We start from the raw sequence: 27,044 nt of genomic DNA, 5'->3' as shown, positions 1-27,044 counted from the left end.
AAATGGTGAAGAGAAAGCTGAAATACATCAGTAATGATTGGTATTTTTAGCAACAATAATAACATAAGTAGTTTAATTGGTATCAGTTTACTTTTAACTGATACAAATGATGCATTGACAAGAGAGTATTCAACTAGTAGCCATAAGTTGTCAAAAACTAGAGGCATTCAAATCAGTGGTTGTATATGTTCAAGGGGAGCATATCACATATGTCCAGTTTATAGAGTAGAAACAATGATCAGTACTTGAAGAGAAGTCTACATAGCATAACACACATAAACGACTCACTACAATAAAACCAACAATTTGCACCAGATTTTAGTGCCTTTTTTTAACAATTGGGATGAGCAACCTGGCGCTCAATTTGACTCTATTGTCAAATTTTTAAAACTTCCTTTTTGGCATCTGATTTTGAAACATTTTTCACGCTAAATTTTACATCCTGTTTTACACCAGATTATACATCATTATTTGCATCAAATTTTGAAGCAAGATTTGCATATGATTTTATGACAAGTTTTACTTCTAGTTTTCTGCGAATTTTTGCATCTATTTTTCATTGTTTTTTTCTTCCTATTTTGGTTCATTCTTTTCTTCCATTTTTGCACCATCATTTGCAACAAATTTACACCATCTTTTGCATCCAATTTAGTGTCTTTTTGCATCCATTTTGTGCCAAGTTTTGCATCTAGTCTTACATTAACTTTTACTTCTAATTTTGTACCTAGTTTTACACCAACTGTGGTGTCTATCTTTGCACCATGTGTTGAATTTGATTTAGCACCAAATTTTGCATCCATTTTTGTGCCCATTTTTGCATCTTTTTTTGGACCATTTTTACATCCACTTTTAAATTTGATTTGCCTCCCTTTTTCACATCCCTTTTTGCACCATATTTTGCATCATTTGTTGCATCCAATTTTGCATCATTTTTAATACCATTTCTTGCACCTAATTTTGCATCATTTTTAATACCATTTCTTGCATCCAATTTTGCATCGTTTTTAATACCATTTCTTGCATCCAATTTTATATCCTTTTGAGCATCCAAATTTGCATCTATATTTGCATCCTATGTTAAGACATGTGTTGTGTCCACCTTTGCATCCCATTTTGTGTCTACTATTACATTCTATTTTGAGCCATTTTTTACGTCCACTTTTGCATTTGTTTTTACACCAAGTTTTGCATCATTTTTTGCATCCAATTTTGAGCTAGTTTTATGCCCATTTTTGCACCATTTTTTGTGTCTACTTAAGTGTCCAATGTTGCACCATTATTTACATCCAATTTTGCATCATTTTTGGTGTCAAATTTTACATCATTTTTTTCCATCCAAATTTGCATCCTTTTTCTGCCTCATTTTGTGTCTAAGTTTGAGTCTGAATTTTCATCTGATTATGCATCATTTTTGGCATCCAATATGGCGTCCTTAGTTTCACCCTTTTTAGCCCCATTGTGCATCTTTTTTTTGTCTTTTCATACATATTTTTTTTTCTTCTTTTGTGCCCTAGTTTGCATCCCAAATTTACAACTGTGATTTATGATGACAAACCTTTCATGGCCCTCGCTATTGATGTATATTTATGGATGCATCCATTAACCATCACCATTTCATATATAAAAAATGAATTTTTATGATGGCCCTTTAATGTCCCTCACTATTAATACATATATATGGATGGATAGTGATCATCATCATTCCCTATGAATATTAGGGCACGATGGAATTGAACCACCAACCACCTACTTGTAAAGCAGGTGCTCTTCCATTGAGCTAGCACCCTTCAAAGAATTATATTTTGAACCTTTACAAATTCTAAATTCTAAAACTCTAATTAAATTATAAAATAATAAAATCACAAGGGAAACCATAGATACTAAACAACAATTATAAATTTATATGCGATGCAAATTCCAATAGAATCCACTTAAAGTATTATGCTATCACACCATACTCCACTAATATAACACTAATATTCCATAGATTGTCAATATAAATTTATTATCTATGTAACGTAGTTGATATACCAATTGAACACAATAGATCAGAGTTGCAAACAACATCCTGACTACCCCTCCCCCCTAACTATTGTAGTCATAATTAAGCTTCTAATATAAGTTCACATTATTCTTCTTCTTCAACTTCCTCCAACCATTTCACAAAAGGCTCCAGTGACTTCACAAAGGTTTTCCTGAAATGCCCAAAAATCACATCAGATCTTATTTTCACCTTGACAAAACTCAAACTATAAGAACAATATTAGCTTTATGAAATCCCAAAAGTTTCTTAATCAAGAATTTCAAGTCTCATTTTAATAGAGTTCAAAACTCTCTAAATCATACAATTAGATTTGTCTAAACCTAAATTAATTGCATTTCCTCATAACAAAAAGGTTAAAAAACCAAAGAATAAAGAATGTTAGGTTGTTAATACCTTCCCTTTGGGTTACTACCTTTGCAAAACCACATCAGAATAATATCTTCAGCGAGAACTTCGTCCTCATAAAGAGACCTCACAATTTCAGGAAACAATTTCATGAGTATAAAATCCTCATAACATTGAATTTGAATCTTATACGTTATCTCCAACTGTAGTTTTGCAGTTATACAAAAATTGTCGAGGCATTTTTGCCATCTCTTAACCTGACAATTCAACAAAGTAGAGAATCATTTTAGTAAAATATGTAAGCTTCATACAATTTCTAAAAATCCCATTGACAAAACATCTAATAACTGAACTGTTAATACTGGAAATAAAATAAACATAAAACTAATGAGTTCCAAATGCCAACCAAAAAACAAAAGATGTTGTCATTTTACATGCAAAAGGAAAAAATCCATGTAATATGGATACTTTTCATTAGAAATATTGCACACATAAGTTGATAAGTACATTATGGTAGCCCAATGGGTTAGCTCAATCGGTTTGAACCGACCAACTTTAAGGTAGAGAGGTCATGGGTTCAAGTCTCACAAAGTCCCTCTGGGTTAGGAGTAAAACATATTCACCAACAAAATTTACCATGGTTTCCATTCATAGGAATGTGAGGAATCCCCTCAAGGATTTCCCCAAGGAAATTTTCCATGGGAAAAAAAGTACATGCTCGATGGAAAGCCATGGATACAAATATTGCATGCATAACTAATCCCCACATACTACATACAAAAAATGCAATTGCAAGATAATAATTCCCTCAAACAAAAGGAGGTAGCTCTTGCCATTAAATGCATACTCTCACTGTTAAGTTTTATCCTTATAACACCTTTCATTGAAAATGGAATTAACATCCAATCTAGCACAAGCATGAAAAATTATCGACTTATGAATTCCAAGTGAGATAAAATGAAAACACATTAATGAAATAATTTAATTTTTGTATCATATGTTAGAAAAGCCAGTGTAACCATATTTATGGCCAAGAAAATAAACACACACTCTTTACATTGAATGAAACCTTCATGGAAACACATGTTGAAGGATTGAATACTGCATCTGTATACATTCTATAATTAATTTCCAAAAAAATATCTATTGAATTGAGAGTTTGATAAAAATATTTATATACACATGAATAAAACAAAACAAACATGTGCAAGAAGAAAAAACATGATATCTAGAGCAAGAAACGAAGTAGCCACAGTGGCATTATATTTTAACAAATGTTGTCTATGAAATTGAAACATTCTATTTTCTCTCACACATCAATAAAATGATCAATGCATGTAACAAAACATGATTCTTAAAAGTAGCAAAATGCAAGCCATGGGGATGACCCTTAAAACAGTTATCCATGGACCCATTTTCCCATTAGATTCTAATATTGACTAAAAGTTGTAAACATATTAAACACTTAACAAGAAGAAAATAATTTTCAAAATTTAGTAAAAATCCATACAATTGTTAATGATATGACGAGGCATAACACATATGGTAAAAACAAAAGATAGTACACTGTCAGAAAAGATTAAATACCAACTTGATGCAATGCCAAATTTGAAATTTTTTGTTGGTTTTTGTCAGACCACTACAACATCAATAGTAACATCCCATAGAACTCACTCAAACTTGTATCATACTGCGGAGAGGCGAGAACGGAATTAGGGTTCTGCGAAAAACCCTCAACGGAGCCGTCGGCACTGCGCGGCAGACGCACCAAACCTGCAAGAATCGCACTGCAGCGTGACAGAGCTGCAGGGTGCTAGCAAGAGGCAATGGAACAGCCTCAGGGGGGGCGTCAGAGCCCTCCCCCTCACAGCACATGCCTGAACATACCGTCATCTTTGGCTCAGTGGATCAGGAAATCCTGAGCAAAGGGAAACAGCAGCAAAATGATGAAAAGGAGACAGGACAACGGAAAAACAAGGACGGTAACATGCAAGAAAGACAAGAAACTCCAGATCAAAGTCCGAAGATATCCTCTTCCACATGCTGACCAGTGGCCAAAGAGCGGCCACGAATCGAGCTACCCGGTGACATAATAGACAGCAGAATAGAGTACATGACTGAACATGCCCTCATTGGGAAGTTCATAGGGTTCTGGCCGACTGAAAGAGCTTTACATGGATGGATTGCGGCGAAATGGAAACCCAAAGGAGATGTTACCCTTCAGTTGGGGCCGAAAGGCTTCTTCACCGCAATCTGTTTCTGCTTAGAGGACAAATATAGGGTCCTGGAAGGAGGGCCTTACTTCTTTAACTCAGCAGGACTATATCTGCGGGAATGGATTCCAAGATTCAACCCAGATAAAGAAGACCTCACCTGGGCCCCGGTATGGATCAGATTATACTCTCTTCCAGACGAATATTGGGACGAGAACGTTCTCAAGGGTATTGGAAATGGAGTGGGAGAATACATCAGAGCGGCAGAAGAAACCAAATCGCGTAAGTATATCTCCTATGCTCGAATCTGTGTTTTTATCCGCCTGAATGAAGCTCTACCAGAGTCGATAACTCTTGCCCACAGAGACGAAGAATGGACCCAGCCTCTCAATTATGAACACGTGCCCTTTAGATGCAGAAGATGCCATGCACTGGGGCATCTCTTCAGGGATTGCCCTCTAAATGCCAAAGACAATACCCCTGCCCCTTCTGAAAACCCAACCCAAGACGGCTTCACCAAAGTCACAAGTCGGAAACGCTCGCATAAAAAGCCTCAAAATGGAACCAAACCCCAGCCCAACAAACCCCTAGATTCAGCATCCAAGAACAGCTTTGATATACTTGCCCAGACCCCTGAAGATCAACCCCTTACCACTGAACCCAACCCCACACACCCTTCTTCTTCATCCCACCCATCCCCCTCTGATCTCCCCTCCAAATCTCATTCCCCCATCGTCTCCCCTTCTATCCTAAGCAGAAGTCAGAAAGAACCAGTGGAGATGCACAAGAACATGGAAGTTGACGGGAAGGAAGACGCACCCCAGGACGCAGAGATCAATAAGGAAGAAAGCGGTCAAGTGCAGCAAATGGACGAAGAGCCAGAAAGCATAGATCTAAACGGTTTGGATATTCTGGAACTAGAACTAGCTTGCAAAAAAAGAGCATATGACACCATATCTGAGCTTCAACTCAACAAGCTCGAAGTGGTTATTTCAAGAGCCTACCATCAACACCAACTGGGGATACAACCAGGCAGTCATTGGGATAGCAACTTGCGCCCAAAAGACTCCAAAAAGAGAGGAAGGAAAACAGACCTCCAGCGAACTATCGAGGTAGGGAAAATCCTGGTAGACTCAGGCAGATATGCAAAGTTAACGAAGTACTACAGGCCCTCCAACAATAGTTGATCCATGAAGCTTGTATCCTGGAATTTAAGGGGGCTTAACAGCCCCGGGAAACTAAGGATGTTAAAAAACATGATCAAAATGGAAAAGCCGCAGATGTGCTTTCTCCAGGAAACCAAATGTAGTAGTTCTACTCTAGGCGACATACTCTCTAAAGCATGGCCAGGCTGTCGAACGGTTGCTGTAGACGCCTTGGGAGCCTCAGGAGGACTTGCTATAGCATGGAACACCCAAGCGGTTACTCTCACAGATTTTCATGCCTCTCGTCATCTCATTCAGGCAGCCTTCCATATATTGGGAACCAATATTCATGGCAACCTATCAAATGTTTATTTTCCGCAAGACACAGGTAGCAAAATCATGCTCCTTGACACTATAGAAGCCCTGAGAAATAGTAGAAGTCACCCACTATGGATCGTGGCAGGGGACTTTAACATGATCACGAACATCGAGGAAAAGATAGGAGGGAGAATCAGAATGGAGCCGGAAGTTGCACGCTTCAAAGACTTCATCCAGACTGCGTCCCTAATCGATTTGCTGTTCTGCAATGGCACCTTCACCTGGAGCAATCGCAGAGCTGGCAAGTCCCAAATCGCCTCCAAACTAGATCGATTTCTCATCTCTGACAATTCGGTGCACCTAGGTGGAGATATATCAGCGGAAATTCTTGCACACACTGGGTCGGATCACTGGCCGATTGCTCTTCAATGGAAGAGACCAGGGGATTTGACAAAAAGACCCTTCTGCTTTGAGGATTTTTGGCTTTCTCACCCTGCATTCAAGGACTTCGTCAAGACCACTTGGGCATCTTTTGTCCCACCAGAAGGCGCAAAGATGTATCAATTTCAACAGAAGCTAAGATTTCTAAAAAATCAGCTAAAAATATGGAATAGGGAGACCTTTGGAAATATATTTAAGGCACAACAAGAGTTGAATCAAGAACTGGTGAATCTCCAACAAAAGATAATCACAGAAGGCCACACGGAGACCACCCTGGACCAGGAACGGCTCATTCACAGTCAACTTGAAGAAAGGAGAAAGCAGGAGGAAATCTACTGGAGGCAAAAATCAAGGGTCAGGTGGCTGAAGGAGGGGGAGCGCAACACCAAATTCTTCCACAGAACCACGGTGCAGAGAAGGATGCACAATACCATCCCCTTCATCCAGAAACAAACAGGGGAAAAAGTCGAGAAGCATGAAGAAATCGAAGAGGTGCTCCTTAATCATTTCCAACATGTCCATCGGGAACCAATAGATGACAGGCAACAGGCTATTGAGAAAATAATCAGAAATGTGCCAAAAATAATTTCGGAGGATCACAACGAGCTTCTAATGCGTCTTATTCTTCCACAAGAGGTAGATGACGCAATGGCCCAGCTCAAAGATGGTAAGGCCCCTAGCCCAGATGGCTTCACCACCACGTTCTTCAATGCCTTTTGGGACATGATAAAATGGGAGGTTTGGCAGATTGTTGAGGAGTCCAGGGCCATGCGCTGGCTCCTCCCTTCCCTCAACTCCACTTTTATCACTCTCATTCCCAAAGAGGAGAATTCCATTACCCCTGACAAGTTCAGGCCCATCGCTCTCTGCAACGTCATCTACAAAGTCATATCAAAAGTCATTGCAAACAGGCTAAAGCCCCTCTTACCTCTGCTTATCTCTCCGGAACAGTCGGGGTACGTGGAAGGACGACAAATAATGGATGGCATCCTCCTCACGCATGAGATAATCCACTCCCTCAAGCACTCAAAACAAGCAGGTATGATTCTCAAACTGGATCTCTCTAAAGCTTTCGACAAGCTCAGCTGGACTTATATTCATCATATGTTAAAAGATTTTGGATTTGGTTCCATGTGGATACGCTGGATTATGAGCCTAATCACATCCACTCACTTCTCCATCCTGGTGAATGGCATCCCCTCTCGTCCTTTGAAGCCATCTCGAGGCATTAGGCAAGGTGATCCCTTATCCCCCTTCCTTTTTGTTCTGATGGCTGAGGGTCTTGGTAGACACATCAAAAACGCCCTCCACTCTCAGCAGCTCAACGGCATCTCGGTTCACAACACCCCTGCCACCTCTCATCAGCAATTTGTTGATGATACCATGCTTTTTGGCTACCCCTCTGCCCAGGAAGCTTCCCGCTTCAAATCCCTCCTCAACGACTTCTCTGAGGCTTCTGGCACTTATGTCAACACCTCCAAGTCGCAGATATTCTTCTTTCATACTCCTCCTCCGGTAAAATCTGCAGTCACTCGCATTCTTGGCTTCCCCTCTGCTACCCTCCCCTCCAAATATCTTGGCGCCCCTCTCACCGCTTCCGCCTTAAAGCTTCCCGCTTGGAGCTCTCTCCTAGAAAAGCTTGAATCCCGCCTCAACCTTTGGACCTACAGATCTCTAAACCTCGCCAGTCGGGTGGTGCTCATCAAATCTGTTCTTCAAGCCATGCCTCTCTACCTCTTCTCCATCCTTGCAGCCCCTAAGTGGGTCCTAAAGAGAATAAGGAGCCTACAACGTGACTTTCTTTTGGGCATCTCAGCAACAAATCGCAAATGGGCTTTGGTTAAATGGTCTTCTATATGCATGCCCAAGGACAAGGGCGGCATTGGACTAAGGGACCCAGAGCATAATAACTCCATCATGAATGCCAAGATTTGGTGGCAATGGATCACTAACCTGGAAAAGCCATGGGTTAAAATCTGGACGGCCAAATATGCTAACCATAGACCACAAGAAGAACTCATCAGGTTCACGCCCACTGAAAAAGGGTCGTTAATCTGGAACGCCGCCAAACAGCACCATCATCTAATCCAACACCACAGCTTCTGGGAGATTAGGAATGGAAACTCGGCCAGATTTTGGACAGATGCCTGGAATCAATTGCCCAGGCTCACTAGTGTTCTCCCTCCATCTCTGATACCTAACAGGCAGGAGCAGCAACAAGATAAAGTCCATCATTTTTGGATGCAGGAAATGGAGCAAGGGTACAGAAAATGGAGACAGAGTAATCAAATTCTCAACAACACAAACATACAGGAGATAGAAGAACTCGAGAAAGAGTTAAGAAAACGAAGCATACGACATCATGAAGGCCACGACATACTCAGATGGGGTTATCAACCCAAGGGGACTTATACCACCTCCGAGGCCTACAAGCTGGTTTGCAACTTCCCCTCTCCGACTGATCCCTTATGGAGCAAACTTTGGGAGCTTGGAGCATGGCCCAAAATTTCCTACTTCCTCTGGCTTGTAGGACGTAAAAGAATCCTCACTTGGGATAGACTAAGGAGAAGAAGCTTCCAAGGCCCTTCAATATGCCATAATTGCTTTCAAAACGAAGAAACCCTTCAGCACCTCTTAGCTACTTGTCCCTTAGCCACGCAGCTATGGGAAAAGGTGAGCTTCAGATGCCAAAAAAGATGCAGAGAGGGCGAAGACATCATCAACACCATAAGGCAATGGCCAAAAAGCCCCTACAACTATGAGATCCTCAACCACCTGTGGAAAATCATCTTGGGACTAGTCCTATGGAATATCTGGAAGGAAAGAAAAAAACAAATCTTCAAAAACACGAGCTCTCATATTGAAGAAATATGGAACAGGCTTCAAGGGAATCTTAAAGAAACTATGCTGCTCCGAACATGGACGAAGGAGGATCTCCCCTCAACAGACAATGAGAAAAACATCCTCGACAATTGGCAATTGCAACTGCCACAAGAAGTTCACAAGCAGCGCCCTTCCAATAGCAATACCAAAGACGACGGCTGCTGGAAAGCCCCCCCCATTAACTCTTTCAAACTCAACTTTGATGGGGCCTCCAAAGGCAATCCTGGAGCTATTGGATTTGGAGGAATTCTGAGGAACCATGATGGCACTCCCCTGCAACTCTACTTTGGAAATATGGGGTGGGATACCAACAACTCCGCCGAACTAGAGGGCCTCTGGCAAGGTCTCCTACAAGCGGAAAAGCTCAATCTCCAACCCTTGATTGTGGAAGGGGATTCCTAGCTTCTCATCAACATGGCCACCCGCATTCAGAATGGCTCCCAAGCCAGGAAAATAGCCTCGAGCTGGTGATTAGAAGCAAGGCTAAACATCATGGAACAGTATCTGCGCAACAACAGAGCCATCTCCTTTAATCACATTAGAAGAGAGGGCAATAAGATAGCTGACCTCTTGGCCAATATTGGGGTAGAAAATGATCAGGTCATCCGATCAGGAACCACGGATATCATTCAAAACAATCTCCAAGCCCAGGAATGTGAATGCCTCATCCAAAAAGATGCAGGCCACCCGGATGCGGGTGTTCGCACGGCAGAGGATGCTAGGCCACATGGCCAGCAGGTGACGACACGAATCTACACGAGGGAGGACACTCGGAACGCCGCCGAAGACATAAATTCTGAGGCCTCTGTTCAGAACCTTCAATGAATTTTAAGGCGGATTGTATTGGTGGCAGAGCGCATTTATGGCGCCCAGGTATCAAGAGAATGTTGATAGAATTAAGCTGGATGTTGGTATGGGGTATAACCATTCTCAGAGAGGAAGGCACGCTGCGCAGACGGGCCTGGGCAAACTCTTCCTTCTGGCAGACGCTGCGGCCGTCGAATTCCCTGTTGATAAAGGCAGGGGCATCACTGTATTATTTTCAGGTGTTGAGGAGAGAGGCCCTGCCTTTGAAGCACTGTTTTACACAGTCAGCTCCACTGCCATCATGGCCAGGCCAAGAGAAAGAATGCCGTGCAGACGCGGCACTGGTCGAGGGGGCTCCTCACGCCTTCCAGCAGCGGATTCCCATCACCATTGCTGCTGCTGCTATTGTCACAGAAGGGCCGGGGCTCCCCACTTGCAGGCTACACAGTTCATGGACACGGGTAGCCCCAATGCAGGACCACCCTCGCTTCCAGCGTTTGGCACTGCAGTGTTTACTCTTGGAAACATCAGCGCACACATTTCAGTCCTATTTATTAAGGAAAACGAGAAGGATGAAGACGGGTCGAGCAGCAGAGAATCGCCCTCTGATTACCAACCGCAAAGGGCTGAGGAAAGGGCTACTGAGAAGGCTCCACCCAACTTCAGACGCAGGAGGCGTCGTCATCCAAGGAAGGGGAAGAATGGGAAGGCCTCCCTGAAGAATACGGATGGGTCCCGATCATTGAGGAGGAGCCTGAAGAGTAGCAGTCAGTGGAACGCTCCGTCGACCATCTTTTTGTTCAGGTCTTTTGTCTCGGTCGCTATTTGTGTATGGGATAAATCACATGTTTATGTCTGGGTCTTTTAGTTCTTATGCAGGTCTTTATGTGCTTTGGTTTCAGTTAGTAGGTCTTTTAAGGGCGATAGCACAAGTCCTTGGTCGCCCCTGCGAGGGTAGTTTTTTGTGTCAAAGCCCCTGCGAGGGTAATGTTGGTTTAAGAATGAAAACTCTGATGAATTTTGAGGCGGCTTGGACTCATTTCTTTGGACGGGTCAGCTGCCAACCCACAGTGCCACTGTCGGCCATGGGAAACCTATTTTTCTATCTGTAATGTTCTTATGTACATAATTAAATAGATTAGCATAGTTTTACTGAGAAAAAAAAATAGTAACATCCCATAAGATACACATTACTTCAATATCAGGTAAATTTTACTCTTTATGGCACTGCTTTACAATTTCAATGACTTCTGAAATATCAACATTATTTGTAATCAAAGTTGTCAATGCACTCTTCACGTCCTTCAATTTCACATCAAACATTTTCTTTTCATTATATTTGACAAGAGCTTCCAAATCCTCCTTACTTCCACACAAAAAGTCAAAAAGACATATGTTAGTAACAATCGAGAACAAAAACATGTGACTTTAAGTAGACATATTGTTTCCAACAAAAAAGTCTTCCCACCTAAACAATTCTGCAAAAAATTTAGTGGTGAATTTTTGTATCGGGAACAAATCAAGAAGATTATCTTCTATCTTCCCTCACTTCAACAATGCTATGAGATCATCAAGACTGTTTTCAACTAGATGCTCCTTGAAAAAAATTATGATGAATGAAAGCACAATCCCCTTGGAAACAAGGTTGTCTTTGAGAAATGGTTGAAAAATGATTGTGGGTGGAAGCCCAGATAATTTATGAGAGAGTGAGTGCAGTAAAAATTTCAAGTTTTTTCCTTTCATTGTCCTCAAAAAGATCAAGGGACTACAAAAAAATTTGCATAACATTTTCAAGATTCTTAATGAGGAAAGGCCTACTGTGAAGTATCTTATGTATATTCAGAACAGATGGCAATATATTATGCCTTACAGGTTCACAATTCAAAACAACATAAGGATGCATATCCCCTTATTTAGGTTTTATGGTACTCGATTGTGTGCAATCTCTAATGAAGACCACCGATCAATGAAAAACAACATTAATATATTATTATGATTCTACAAAAAATAAATTTATTGAACAACTAATAGCTAAATTGATGATCAATTATATTCCAAGACCAAACCATGCAAATTTAATGTGGGACATCTATATTTCAAATGTAAGCATAATATTCAAGATTGAGGTAAAAATGTCTCAACTTACCTCTTTTGAGAAAGGATGACCAAGGAAGAGGGAAAGCATGGCATGCCACAAATCAAAACCTCTACTTTTCATCAACCAACCCAAAACCCTCCCCATCAAACCTATGTTGTAAATGCTCTAGACCCTAGTTTAAGGGCCACATTTCCAACACTCTAAAACTTAGATATCATTTTGGGATTCAACTGCATTAAGTAAGTCATTCATCTATGACCATTCCCATGAGAGGTAGTCATAACTGACTAATTTCTCATGATTTTTGAATAATCCACTTAGCACTCATTACATCGGGTGAAGCTCAAAGGGGTGAAGAAGTGGGATTGAAACTAGTGAAATGAATCACATAGCGTCAATCATCACTTCCGGGGCTTGCACCTGGTAACCAGTGTTGGCATTATGAGACAAGTGTTGTCCTTGATGGCAAATCACACTGATGACAAATCATAGTGCAGAAGGATAGCAGCAAGAAATTGATGATCAGTCTACAAGTATGAAGAAAAATATACACGCTGGTTCACTATATACCAAGTCGCGTATACAAGCAGGTTCACTATATACCAAGTCGCGTATACGTAGGTTGGCTATATACCAAGTCGCGTATACGTAGGTTGGCTATATACCAAGTCGCGTGTACACGCAGGTTGGCTTCAGTAAAAGAGCGTGTATGTGGAAAACTTATCTTTGGTCCGTGGCGGTTGTTCCTTGGAAGTTGTGCCTATGGTTTTGGACCATGGTGTCTCGACGGACGTGTTGATCCCTAGTTTTTGAAGTTGATGGTATTGGATTTCTATGGTTTTGGCCCATGGTATTGAGCAAGGCCTAAGGCTATATAAGGAGAAGAAGATCATTAGGCAAATTGATCTGAAATGTCTTGAATATCTGATGAAGTATTAGATCCAATATGCAGGTTATGGGTTGATGATGCATTGCTTGATCTGAGCTAAGGAGAGATCTCACCGGTTGATGGAGAACAAGATCTAAGGAGAGATTGGGATCAAATGGTTTGAAATGAACTATCTTTATGTGGTTGATTATGCTTATTCTAGATCTGCATACTGACGCAAATAATGTTCTATAAGTGTTATAGTATGATTGATGTCTGGTACAACTACAAAGTTATAAGGAAATATTTTTAGATTTGTACGCGGGTTGGCCTTGGAAAAAGGGCGTATACACGCAGGTTGGGTTCATCCAAGTAGCGTGTACATTGTAAAGCTTCATATCTGAAGTTGCAGATGGGTCTGATGGTTATTGCAGAGTTCTGTGTTTGCTCTTGTTGACAGTGTTTCAGTGTTTCAGTGATCAATGATGCAGGTTGTACTACAATGATGATTGTCTTATGGATCCAGTATGAAAATGTATGAAACGTGGTCCCGGGTAGATCGTAGGCTGGCACCTACATACTGGTAAACATATCAGCCAGTACAAGAGAAAGGGGGTTGTAGCTCCCTTCAGTAGCAGTTGGAAAACAAGTAAAGGTTGGAGCATTCTGTAGGTAGGCACCTACGTACTAGTAAATGGATCGGCTAGTACAAGAGCTAAGAGGGTTGTAGCCCTCTGCAGGTTGTAGCCTGCGTGCTGGTAAAGGACTGCACCAGCACATTGTAAAAGAAATTTCTTATTAAAGAAAAGATAGAGACGACTTGCAGCAGGTGGTTTTCACCCACATTGGGTTTCCACCTTATATCATGGTGTTCATGTGTGTGCCTTATGTGTGATGATCTGTTCTGTTATACTGCACCTGTTTACTGTTAATATGGTTAATAATGTTCTGATGCATTTACTGAAGATAAGCTAACTGAATCATAAGATTACTGCATGTACGCTAGTTGCCCTTAACAAAGTCGCGTATATACGCTGATATCCTTAACTGAAGCTGCGTGTATGAATCTGAGTATGAAATTGTAAAAGTTTTATCTGATCTGATAATACTGATTCACCCCCCCCTCTCAGTATTATTTCAAACAATTGGTATCAGAGCAGGTCCTTTGGTAGAAGCTTGATCGCTTGAAGGAGATCCGTGGAACAATGGGAAAGAAGCTTAAGAAGAAAGCTCATAAGAAGAAGAAGACATCTCAGAAGATCTATGACAGTGGGAGAATCGATTGGGGATTAGGTATAAGAAGTTCTTCAGATTCAGAATCATTATCAGATATGAATGTGTTATCCTCTGATGTTCCTGCTATATTTCCTTGTGAAAGTGATGGAAGTGATAGTGAAACTACTGAACATGCTTTTATGGGTGAGCAAGAAAAGTATCAAATAGAGGCAGTATTTAGAAGGCTTGCAGACAAAGTTAAAGATCAACAAGATCTATTGAACAAAAGGGAATGTGCTTTCAAAGAAGAAGTTACCAAACTAAAGGCCCAACTAGAAGAAGGAAACAAGGTAAGAAAGCTTCTCAAGGACAAGGAAGACCAATGTCAAAAATTGCAGCATGAAGTGACATCATTAAGAAAAGAAGTCAATGAAAGAAGCACAACCATCAAGAAACTCAAAGATAGATCCAACTACTATGAAAATCTTGAAGCTACAATCCTCGCACTAAAAAGAGATCTTGAAGAATCAAAGAAGCAGAATACAGATCTACTCCAAGCTATTGCAATACAAGAAAACGAAGCCACCAGCTTAAAATCTCAACTAGAATGTGCCTTCCGAGTTCGTCAAATGCAGCAGGATCTGAATGAAGAACAAGAAAAGGAGATTCTCAAACTAAGGGAACAAATGGAAGAAGGAAGGAAAGATGAAGAAGATTTGAAAAAGCAATCTCTTGAAAAGGAAGAACAGCTTCAGGTTGAGGTAAATATCTTGAAAGATAAACTAGAAGAAAAGGATAATCTTTTACGATTTCAAGATAGTTCTAAAGTCTTGGATGATATTCTTAGTAGTCAAAGGTCTCCTGCTATCAAGACCGGTCTTGGTTTTCATGAATCTGTTGAAGGTGAATCTAGTTCACAAGGTGAGGCAAGGAACTCTAAAGAGAAATCTAAAATGATCAACAAGGAGATGAAAGGTCAATCTCATCATCAACCAAGAAAAGAGATTCCTCAAAGAAAATCCTTTACTCCTCCTATGAATAATGTTGAATGTTATGTATGTCATAATCTTGGACATGTTGCAGCTAGATGTAGAAGAAGAAGGGTTCAAGACCATTATGCAGAAAGATCATCACATTCAAGGTACTTTTATGGATATTGCTTTGCTTGCAATATGTTTGGTCACAAAGCTGCTGATTGCTACAGGAGGAATATGAAACATGTAAGATGTTATGCATGTAACAAGCTTGGACATATAGCAAAGGAATGCAGGAACAAAGGATGGACATCACACCAAAAGGAGAAAACCTCATCACACTTGAAGATATGGAGGAAGAAGGAAGTACAGTCAGCACAATGTACTGAGACACAGCACAACACAGACATATCAGACTCAGGGGGAGCTGAAAGTGTAAAAATTCAGTGTTCTGAATCTCATACGCAAGTTCCTTAAAGGGAAGTCGCGTACATACGCGAGTTAGACACTGCAAAGTCGCGTATATGTCAGTCTGAGGAAAAGCAGTGGGGACAGGATCAGAAAAAGGATCTGATATGGTTCAGTCTATTTTTGCTCTATTGGTTACAGTCTGCTGAGGATGAGTGGAAATGTTTTGTTACTTGTATGATGTCTAGAAGTGTTTTGATCCTAACTTGAGGATGATGATGTTTTGATACTTATTGCTGATATATGCATGATCAGATCTAACATATGGCACTGGTTGAGGGGGAGCATATGCCTTTAGTAATTCATTGTTGGCATTATGGTTAATAATCCTTGGTGATGATTCTTATATGGCTAAATGATATATCTTGCTATGATATGATGTTGTGAGTTGTCTATGATAAACTCTCATATGATTCTTGAAGTTACATAGTAGATGTTCAGATCAGATTTATGGTTGATCCTTTGATGATGCTTACATGGTGATCTTCATAAGGATAAGGAGAAATACAAAGCTTGAATACACATCTTCCTCACTTGATGATGAGTCACTCATATACTGCTGTTGTCATATGCATAGAGATCATACAGTTATGATGCAGGCACTCTTGTGGATAAGGATTGTTTCTTTTGATGATATCAAGAAGTTTTGTCAAATGAGCTTGAGCTCAAGATACATAGTGCTGATACATGGATGACTACTGAAAGTTGCTTTGTTGGAGACATAGTGATGAGTTCTTATCTATATGATGATAGGTTGATACTTACATATGTTGATTGATGCAGATGTTCCCAAGTAATGATACTTGGATCATGTAGATCTTGATGTTGATGTAATGGCTATGGTGGTTTCACATGTAATGTGAATGATTTCATGATGATGTTTAAAAGGAGGAGTTGACATCTATGTTCAAAGATACCTTGCTGCAGGACATTTACATGTTGTTGATATGAAAATGGTTGTACGCGAGTTTCATAAGGCCTATCTGCGTATATACGCTTGTTTATGTGGATGCAGACGCGTATATGGAGTTTTGAAGGAAATCAGCAGGGACAGATGTTGGTTGCAGAAAATCTGATATGGGTCTGACAGAGATCATCTGGCACAGGTTCAGGGGGAGCAGATAATCTTCCAATGATGCATTGTTGGCATTATCTTAAAGCTTTTGGTTCTAGTTCACAATTGTTGTTGGTTTCAAGTGGAACAAAGGCGAAAGGAGAACAGAAGGATCTCTTGGTTGCTGATCTGAATGGTGATTATCAGATGCTGCTGGTGACTTTCATAAGTCTTGGTCTAGTTCTTTCGTCTCTATGTCATATATCTCTTTTGTGGTATCTCTTTCATGGTGCCAAGGTCATGTAACAGCCTATTTTGGTTTCCCCACTATGCCTGGGATGATTGATGCAATGTGATTGGTTGTCATATGTAAATTTTTGATGTATCCCCACTTGGTTGGGTGGATGAGTCAATTTTTGTATATCCTCACTTAGTTGAGAGATGGATGTATGTATGAGTCTTTGGTGATAGGAAGGTCTTTTATGATGTATAGAGTCATGTTCTTCTTGAAGAACATCTTTTGCAGATCTTGCCTATAGTCAGGAAGAGCATGAACAACACACTTCAGCAGTACAGAGACTTGGCATGTACTCAGGGGGAGCATTGACAGATTGGTACACTTTGGCATATACAAAGGGGGAGATCATTCAGAGATTTTAACAGATACTCAGGGGGAGTATGGACAGCGAAATGTTCAGCAAAGGAAGAGAACATCTTGGTCCACCCTTTGCCCTTGATGTCAAAGGGGGAGAGTGATTTGGTGTTGTTGCCATCAAGTCCAAAGGGGGAGATTGTTGGCATTATGATGCATGTGTTGTACTTGATGGCAACCCTCTCATAGAAGAATATCTCACTTATGTATAACTGGATGAATCTTCAGAAGAGATGCCAGATGTGACTGATGGAGGACAGCTCAAAGGAATCAGATGATAGTTCTAAGTGTAACAAGTCAGCTTTGCCATCAAGTCCAAAGGGGGAGATTGTTGGCATTATGAGACAAGTGTTGTCCTTGATGGCAAATCACACTGATGACAAATCATAGTGCAGAAGGATAGCAGCAAGAAATTGATGATCAGTCTACAAGTATGAAGAAAAATATACATGCTGGTTCACTATATACCAAGTCGCGTATACAAGCAGGTTCACTATATACCAAGTCGCGTATACGCAGGTTGGCTATATACCAAGTCGCGTATACGCAGGTTGGCTATATACCAAGTCGCGTGTACACGCAGGTTGGCTTCAGTAAAAGAGTGTGTATGTGGAAAACTTATCTTTGGTCCGTGGCGGTTATTCCTTGGAAGTTGTGCCTATGGTTTTGGACCATGGTGTCTTGACGGATGTGTTGATCCCTAGTTTTTGAAGTTGATGGTATTGGATTTCTATGGTTTTGGCCCGTGGTATTGAGCAAGGCCTAAGGCTATATAAGGAGAAGAAGATCATTAGGCAAATTGATCTGAAATGTCTTGAATATCTGATGAAGTATTAGATCCAGTATGCAGGTTATGGGTTGATGATGCATTGCTTGATCTGAGCTAAGGAGAGATCTCACCGGTTGATGGAGAACAAGATCTAAGGAGAGATCGGGATCAAATGGTTTGAAATGAACTATCTTTATATGGTTGATTATGCTTATTCTAGATCTGCATACTGACGCAAATAATGTTCTATAAGTGTTATAGTATGATTGATGTCTGGTACAGCTGCAAAGTTATAAGGAAATATTTTTAGATCTGTACGCGGGTTGGCCTTGGAAAAAGGGCGTATACACGCAGGTTGGGTTCATCCAAGTAGCGTGTACATTGTAAAGCTTGATATCTGAAGTTGCAGATGGGTCTGATGGTTATTGCAGAGTTCTATGTCTGCTCTTGTTGACAGTGTTTCAGTGATCAATGATGCAGGTTGTACTACAATGATGATTGTCTTATGGATCCAGTATGAAAATGTATGAAACGTGGTCCCGGGTAGATCGTAGGCTGGCACCTACGTACTGGTAAACATATCAGCCAGTACAAGAGAAAGGGGGTTGTAGCTCCCTTCAGTAGCAGTTGGAAAACACGTAAAGGTTGGAGCATTCTGTAGGTAGGCACCTACGTACTAGTAAATGGATCGGTTAGTACAAGAGCTAAGAGGGTTGTAGCCCTCTACAGGTTGTAGCCAGCGTGCTGGTAAAGGACTGCACCAGCACATTGTAAAAGAAATTTCTTATTAAAGAAAAGATAGAGACGACTTGCAGCAGGTGGTTTTCACCCACATTGGGTTTCCACCTTATATCATGGTGTTCATGTGTGTGCCTTATGTGTGATGATCTGTTCTGTTATACTGCACCTGTTTACTGTTAATATGGTTAATAATGTTCTGATGCATTTACTGAAGATAAGCTAACTGAATCATAAGATTACTGCATATACGCTAGTTGCCCTTAACAAAGTCGCGTATATACGCTGATATCCTTAACTGAAGCTGCGTGTATGAATCTGAATATGAAATTGTAAAAGTTTTATCTGATCTGATAATACTGATTCGCCCCCCCCTCTCAGTATTATTTCCAACAACCAGGACTTCCCGGGAGGTCACCCATCCTAGATTGCCTCTAGAAACAACTTACACCAATTTAATTCTAAATATGAACATTCAGAGGAAACTCATACTCTTCTTGGAAGAAACAAATCATGAATCCAGGTCACAAAACCTATTCCTTCCATCATTAGAAACAATATAACCCTTGGTTTCCCTTGCTACAATCACTAGTTTGGGTAAAGTTGATACCTTCAAGTTTTATGCACATAAGAGAAGAAGTACAATATAGCATTAACAGAACAAGAACAAGAACATAATATTTTTTTTAGCATTCTGGAAAGCAATAACACACCTACAACTTCTTAAGAGCATAGGGAAGAAGAAATATGCTTAATAATGATTCCATCCTTACAAGAAAAAGTAATAGAGTTAATCATTATTCACTCTATCTTACAAGACCATAAGAAAATATCAACACAACATTTTTCATTATAACTGGAGTAGAAGAAAACGAGAGTTTGTGCAAATATGACGATGTACCTTGCCCTTTCAAGGTTTTTGAATTCTAACAAAGTAGAGTTGTGTCTTTTCTTTTCTTCCTGGAGTTGAGTTTCTAGGTCCTTACATTCCCTCTCAAGAACACATGCCTGGATTTGAATTCTTAATACCAACCTCTTATATACAACTTTGACCACTTTAACTCTTTCAAACCTGTTGCATATTCCCAAAAAGTAAGTGTCTTTTGTCCAAATTACATCGCAAAAAATTGATAAGCTTGCCAATGCACACACAAGAAGTTGACAATTACAATTACAACAAAATCTACTCTTCCTATTCTCTTGAAATCTGACAAAGTTAGAACTATTTAAATCACCTCCATGTTTCAGTACTAAAGCTACGTCGCATAGAAACACGTACACATGCGGATACGGATGCACTAGATTTCTTAAAACTCAAGATCTGGATAAATGGAAACTACACACAACAAACAGATACAACATATATATATATATATTTTTTTAAGTTAAGATTTGGATATATAAAAACAGTATTAGAAACATGTGTCCACACTTATTAAAACATAGAAAATTCACATTTTCAAATGTGTTTTGCTACAAATCTCTATCACAAAATTTAGAAATGCAGACTGATATGAAAGGACCATATTTGTATGTTTTAGGATGAGGGAAGGGTTGTTTTATAAGGAAAAAATAGGATTTTAGGTCTCCATACTTGGTCATTTTAAAATTTTATTTTATATTTTTTATGTTACATTTTGAAAAACGTTTTTCAGGATCCGACTGTTGGATGCTTTTCGCTAGAAACAGATCCCGAGTGGATCTCCAAAACTTCCAAACCTTGAGTCGATTCGAACATGTAGAAACACAGATCCCGTAACTATGGTAAAAAACTTATCAAATTCTAAGGATTAAATAAGAAAATATATTTCCTTACGAGAATAAATTTGCGTCCACTCTAATGATTGGCAGGTTACGATTAGAGAAAGTAGAATAATTGGAATGTTCAATTTATCCATCAAAATATCAGATCCTGGCCAATTTTTGTGGAAAATATAATCTGAGATCAAGAATTTCAAATTTTGAATCTTGTATACTTTCAACCATAAAATTTTAATGCAGGGAAGAAATATGGGCCAAGATAAATTATTATTATTATTATTATTTTGTGTCGAAAAACAATTGATGTGAAAATTTGAATAAAACCATTGTAAAAGGTCATGCTGACAGGTAAACGTGAATGCCAAATTTTCAAACCTAACTGAGTAGCTACAAGTTTAATTCCCCCCAATTATTTGTGTGCAAAAAAATAGAGCCGTTAGAATAACCTAGGGGTATTCAAATACCTCTGCATGTGGGATTTCCATGGTTCCTTCCCATGGACAATGAAAACGTATAACTAAACCACAACCAACCAGTTGAATATAACATTATATTTATTTATGGAAAATAATTTTTCATTACTAAACAATAAAGAATCATATATAATTGTGCCAAGATATCCTTATTGGTCCCAATGTAAAAAAAATCCATTTTTTTTTCTTAATAGGGTCATTAAAAACCTATGTTGCACTAGTTTTCGAGATGTGGAAACAGTGGGGGAAGGGCATGCTTCCTTGGGCAGCTAGAGCACACCTCAAAATTTTCAGGGGACAACATAACAAGCTATATTGTATAGTATTATAGACATCACTTACATTTGCTAATTATGGAAAAGCTTTAACAATTAAAAAAAGAGCTGAGTGACATTCGATTATTGAGCCCAATACATTGGAAAAAGGACGTTTAGCTTTAGGAAAATTAAGTGTAAATATTTTTGATTTGCAATAAGGTCCATAAAAGGGTCTATGAGACAAAGAACTATCTCTATAGCAATTTTCCTTCATATTTTTGGTTAATGGTCATTCTGTTAAAACTTCGAAGGCATTTCCTCCTCTATAGGTTCTGCAGGTTCTTACAGTTGTCTTGAAAAACACTACAAAATACCTTGGTTCAGTAAAGAGATTAAATTCATATTTGAGATTGAAAGGGTGATTGAATGGGAAATTTATTCAAACATTTAATACGCAATCCAAGTCACAGCTATATGATTGTTTTCACAATGTTTGAGGTTTGGATGATGGAATAAATGGAATTGAATGACTCCTAAAAACCCATGCACAATATGTATTTGCTGATATGATGCCCAAAACAAGAACAAGAGAAAAATCCAAAAGGATCATCCCTTGAAATGTTGCATTTCCTGGTTTTTTGACATGCAAGCTTTGCTTTTTGTAATGTTGTCACTGAAAAGAGAATAATTAAATCACCAAAACCCCAAATTTAATCCCATCATACAAAACCAATGTTTTGGGCTACAACTTGTATAGCAAATTTAGATCTAGTGTAATACAAAAAAATGGGAAAAATGTTCATATTGTCCAATCATCAATGTCCATTGTCAAAATTGAAGATACATGCTCAGAATATTCTTGGATTTGCCTAGAACATCTTTGAAATCTACCAAGAACATCCCCAAAATCTATCCAAAACATCCTTGTAATTTGTCCCAAACATCATGGAGATGGCCAGCAAGTCCCTGATAAAGTCCCCAGTTGTTCAAGGACATTTCCTAGGATTCCCCATGTCCCCAAAGTGGTGAAACATCAAGTATGAGATTTGTTTTCGATGGGATAGGTCCCTACACATCCCAGTTAAAGATAATATAACCACAATAATTTGCAAAACTTCATTCTTACATAAAACTCAAAAGGAGTAATATCGCTATATAGTAGCATGACATCACCAATTTGTGGAAAGAAAAAGATCAATCAACCTCATGGTATTCCAAATACTTCTTCCCAATCAGATCCTCCAACCACCATTAAGAAAAAATAAGTTTCAGAATGAAGGGAAGACAAAAGAGAGCATTGAATTCAACAATAACCTATTCCTAGTTAAGGGGAGAGAAAAGATAGCATTGAAGTCAACAATAACCCATTCCCAGAAGACTAGTTTAGTCAGGGTTTAGAATTTTTGGAGGACAGAAATTCTTCGAGAAACACATCTCGTAGAGTCACATTGCATACTTCCTCTCGCTTAGGTGCAACTATATTTTATCAAAAAATGGAAATCTTGCCCAAATCAAATGGTTTTAGGTGTAGCATCCCATTATGTGGCACAACCTTGATATTTCAACAAAAATTAAAGACTAGTCAAGTTTACAACATTCTAGATACCTTCTCCCAGACTATCAGACCATCCTACCATCCCCTAGAGTGACCCCTTTCTTAATGAAGGTGATAAAAAAAAGTGTATTGAACTCAATAATAACCCAAATATAGAATATCCTGGCAGGATCACCGTTGAGGTTTTGGTTTTTTGGTTGGAAGTTCTTAAAAACACACCCCCAAGGAGATGAACTATATATTTCCTTTAACTTAGGGGCAACCAAATCTAATCCAAAAGCTGCAATCTCACCCAAACCAAATGGAGCAACATTCCCATATATAGCATGATATTATCATTTCCATAAAAAAGAAAGCCTAGTCAATCTTATGCCATTCCATATAATCATCCCCGTTGTTAACACGATTTGGTTTGATTGTAATGTGGGCATATTTCATACCCTTTACTGAGGTTCAAATCCTTTAGAGAGATGTTCACTGAAGTGGGAATATATTTTGAGGCATAACTAAATTAGTTAAAGATATCTTCCTCAAATATTATAAGCAAGCTACACTATATTGTAATATTCTCAAGTGGACTATTTCAAGTGAATGTACAAGTCTTAGGTGACTTTGGTGAAATAGATACCCTACCCTTGGCAACTTCACCAAAACTAATACCAAGGCATACAATTTTTTAGCTGAATAGATTTAAAAAATTAATGTGTAAATTTTATACTTGATCCTAATAACACACTGAACATTCCCAATGAGAAACAGGTTGAGCATTTGGAATTTTTGAACACTTCTTCATCAACATTAAGTGTGAAGAGCCAGTGAACAAGGTAGAACCATACCATGGTAGACTCACAAATGTTGGACTAGATTTTGTTTTAGGTATCAAACTGTAAATAGATTATTTCCATATGGACCTACTCCACCAACCACATTGAGAAATTGATCTAAAAACCAAGTTGATCATGAAGTCACTCTTAAAGGGCTCTACAGAATAAAAACACGTCCAAACCTTTGAAGAAGGGCCACATTGGTTCCACAACTTACTTGTACTATATGAAGGCAACTCCTTGTCAGCAAAGTTATACTTTAAGGCTCTCTAACTTATAACACAGTCTATTAGGATATGTGTGCAAAAAATCCAATAGACAAGGGCATGGAACCATACAACAAAAATGGTAAGTATGTCCAACTAAAAATTAAAACCTAACCTCAAAGGAAGTACTCTTACATCATCACAGACATCAAATCCATTGTAGTTACCCAAACTACCATTAATAAGTCCAATATAGAATCATATTAAACAAAAATAACAAATCTTGACCTCAAAAAATGTATCACCATATCTTGAGAAGTCAAGATCTGAGGATTCAATGCTCTTGGAAACAAGTTCTTGCAAAAAATAAATGCCTTTTAGGTGGGGCTACAATTTTATTAGTTTTAGTTTCACTGATCATGATAATAATGTGTATCATTTCCAGTTAACAAACCTTTTTTATTTGATTACAATGTGAAATTAACTTCCCCATTTGTTGAAGGTGAGACATAAATAATTACAAAGATGTAAAGTTTCATTTAAACAACATACCAAGTCACCCTCATGCTCAAGATAGATTTGGACCACTGCATCCACAAATGTCGTGGGGTCTAAGGGAGCTGTTATGTTCTGCTTGCAGGTCTTAATTTTCACACCACTACACAGTTCACCAAATCATCAGAGACCATAACAACATCAATCAACTCAAGATAAGGGTAACTTATGTATCCATGGACTTGCTGATATTTTATTGCTTACTAGTTCAAGTGTAATTATGAAATAAGATCTGATAAGACAACCCTAAAACCAATGTTGCAAACATCAAGAATGGGATAAAATCAGCAAGAGTCCAGAAAACCAAAAAAATCATAAAAATAGTGAAAATTTCAATAAAATTCGGTAAACCTCGACAAAATTAAGATACCACCAAAATATCGGTAAACAAACAACAAACATCAGTTGGGCCAAAAATTGGCAAAATGGGGATAAAATCGTGATAAAATTAGGATTTTTGCAACATTGCCTAAAACAACCTCAAAGACATCAGAAACAAAATATAAGGAATTAGTACTTCCAATGGTAGAACGTTAAATAAGGAAACTTGATGAATTTTTAAAACTTAAAAGTGACATAATGGATATGTATCAATAAAAATTAACCAACTATTACCATGAATCCAAAAATGACATTGGTGACAAACTATTTGGAAGTAGCAGTCCACAACACAAATAATTCGAATACCAAACTAGGATTAGATGATAAACCCAAGAGTTTTCTATCTGGCTTACAGAGGGAATGTTTTCCTAATATTTTGTATGAGACAAAGTGATATTTCTCACAATTAAGATAAGTTTATTAACTGATCCTAGACTTGAAGTTAAGTTGGTCATTGAAGATGTGACAATTATGTAGGAATTTACAGGGTAAGTTCCTCAGACAGAACACCAAAGGACACCACTCAAAAACAGATCATAGATCAATACACCAATATTGTTGACGTGGTTAAAACCCTCAAAGAGGGAAACAGTCCACGGCTTGAGCCAACACGACCACTTCAGGAAATTTATTAATAAAAGAATGAAAATTTACATAAGCTTCTCTCATGAATGGTTACCCTACAAATCACCCTCCATGCTCTTTAAATAGAGATCATGGACCAATCGGGTGTTAAGCCATGGATCAAGTGTCGGTAATACCGAGGAGAGAATGAACTGTTGGATCACTACATATTGTGACTGTCGGATTGCAAGTTACAAAAAGTACATAGTAAAGAAACACACTTTACCTAACTCTACACTAGACCAAGTTATACTTAACTATTTCCTATGTGTCGGAATATCCTAACATCCCCCCTTAAGAACAACTTGGGATAGGATTGAAGGATGTACAAATATGACACAATAGGAGAAGGAAGGAGGCATTAGAACCTATCCCCCCTTAGTGACAACTTCCTAAACTCCAACCATAAATCGAAGTTTAGTAAACTTCGCCTCTATGAGAGCCTTTGTAAAGATTTTTGCAACTTGATCATCTATTGAACAATATTGCACTTCAAGAACATGGCCGTGAATGAGCTTTCTGATGAAGTGCATGTGCAGTTCAATGTGTTTGCTGCTCTGATGTTGGACTGGATCTTTGAATAGTTGAATGGCACTTTGATTATCACACCAAAGTGTAGTCGGATGCTGCTGCTGAAAGCCAAACTCTAACAGGATCTAACGAAGCCACAGGGCTTCCTTACTAGCTTCTACGACACCACGATACTCTACTTTTGCTGAAGAAAGAGAAATGGCACTTTGTTTCTTGCAAGCCCATGTAATAGGTCCTGAACCAAGAGTGAACACCTAACCTGCAGTAGACTTCCGATCATCAAGGTCACCAGCCTAATCAGAATCAGTGAAAACAACCAATAGAGGAGATGCTTCTGCACTGTAATGAATCCCAAACTAAACTGTACCTTGAACATATTGAAGTATTCTTTTAGGTGCTTTCCAATGACTTTCATGTGGGTTTTGCATAAACTGAGCAATAAGGCCAACAACAAAGGAAAGGTCAGGATGAGTATGGGTCAAATACAAAAGTTTTCCTACAAGTTGATAGTATAAGGTAGCATCAACTTCAAGGGAAGTACAAGTGACTGAAAGTTTGGCTCCAGAATGAAAGGGAGAAGGGGCTGGCTTACAATCTTCCATGTGAAAATGGCATAGAAGATCACATGTATACTTGGACTGGGAAAGGGAAATACCTTCCTTGGATTGCAAGACTTGAAGACCAAGAAAATAATGCAAGTGGCCTAAGTCTGTCATTTCAAACTTCCTTTTAAGGCTAGAATTCACATGGTTTATAAGGTTGGGATCACTACTAGTAAGGATAAGATCATCAACATAAAGAACAAGAATGATAAGAGACTTGACCACTTTCTTGGTGTAGACGAT

The 27,044-nt window shown here is 39.0% G+C and overlaps 1 pseudogene; it reads right to left on the bottom strand.

Annotated features, from left to right (window-relative positions):
* Nucleotides 1-2,128: 2,128 nt before the first annotated feature.
* On the bottom strand, nucleotides 2,129-25,298 carry LOC149258442 (uncharacterized; annotated as a pseudogene).
* Nucleotides 25,299-27,044: the final 1,746 nt, after the last annotated feature.

The sequence above is a fragment of the Pinus tabuliformis genome, chromosome 6 (assembly GCF_031772625.1).
Source record: "Pinus tabuliformis cultivar Carrire ecotype Pingquan chromosome 6, CPIR1, whole genome shotgun sequence".
In the NCBI taxonomy this organism is placed as follows: Eukaryota; Viridiplantae; Streptophyta; class Pinopsida; order Pinales; family Pinaceae; genus Pinus; species Pinus tabuliformis.
Note: the sequence above shows the minus strand (reverse complement) of the source record. Positions and strands in the feature narration are given on the sequence as shown.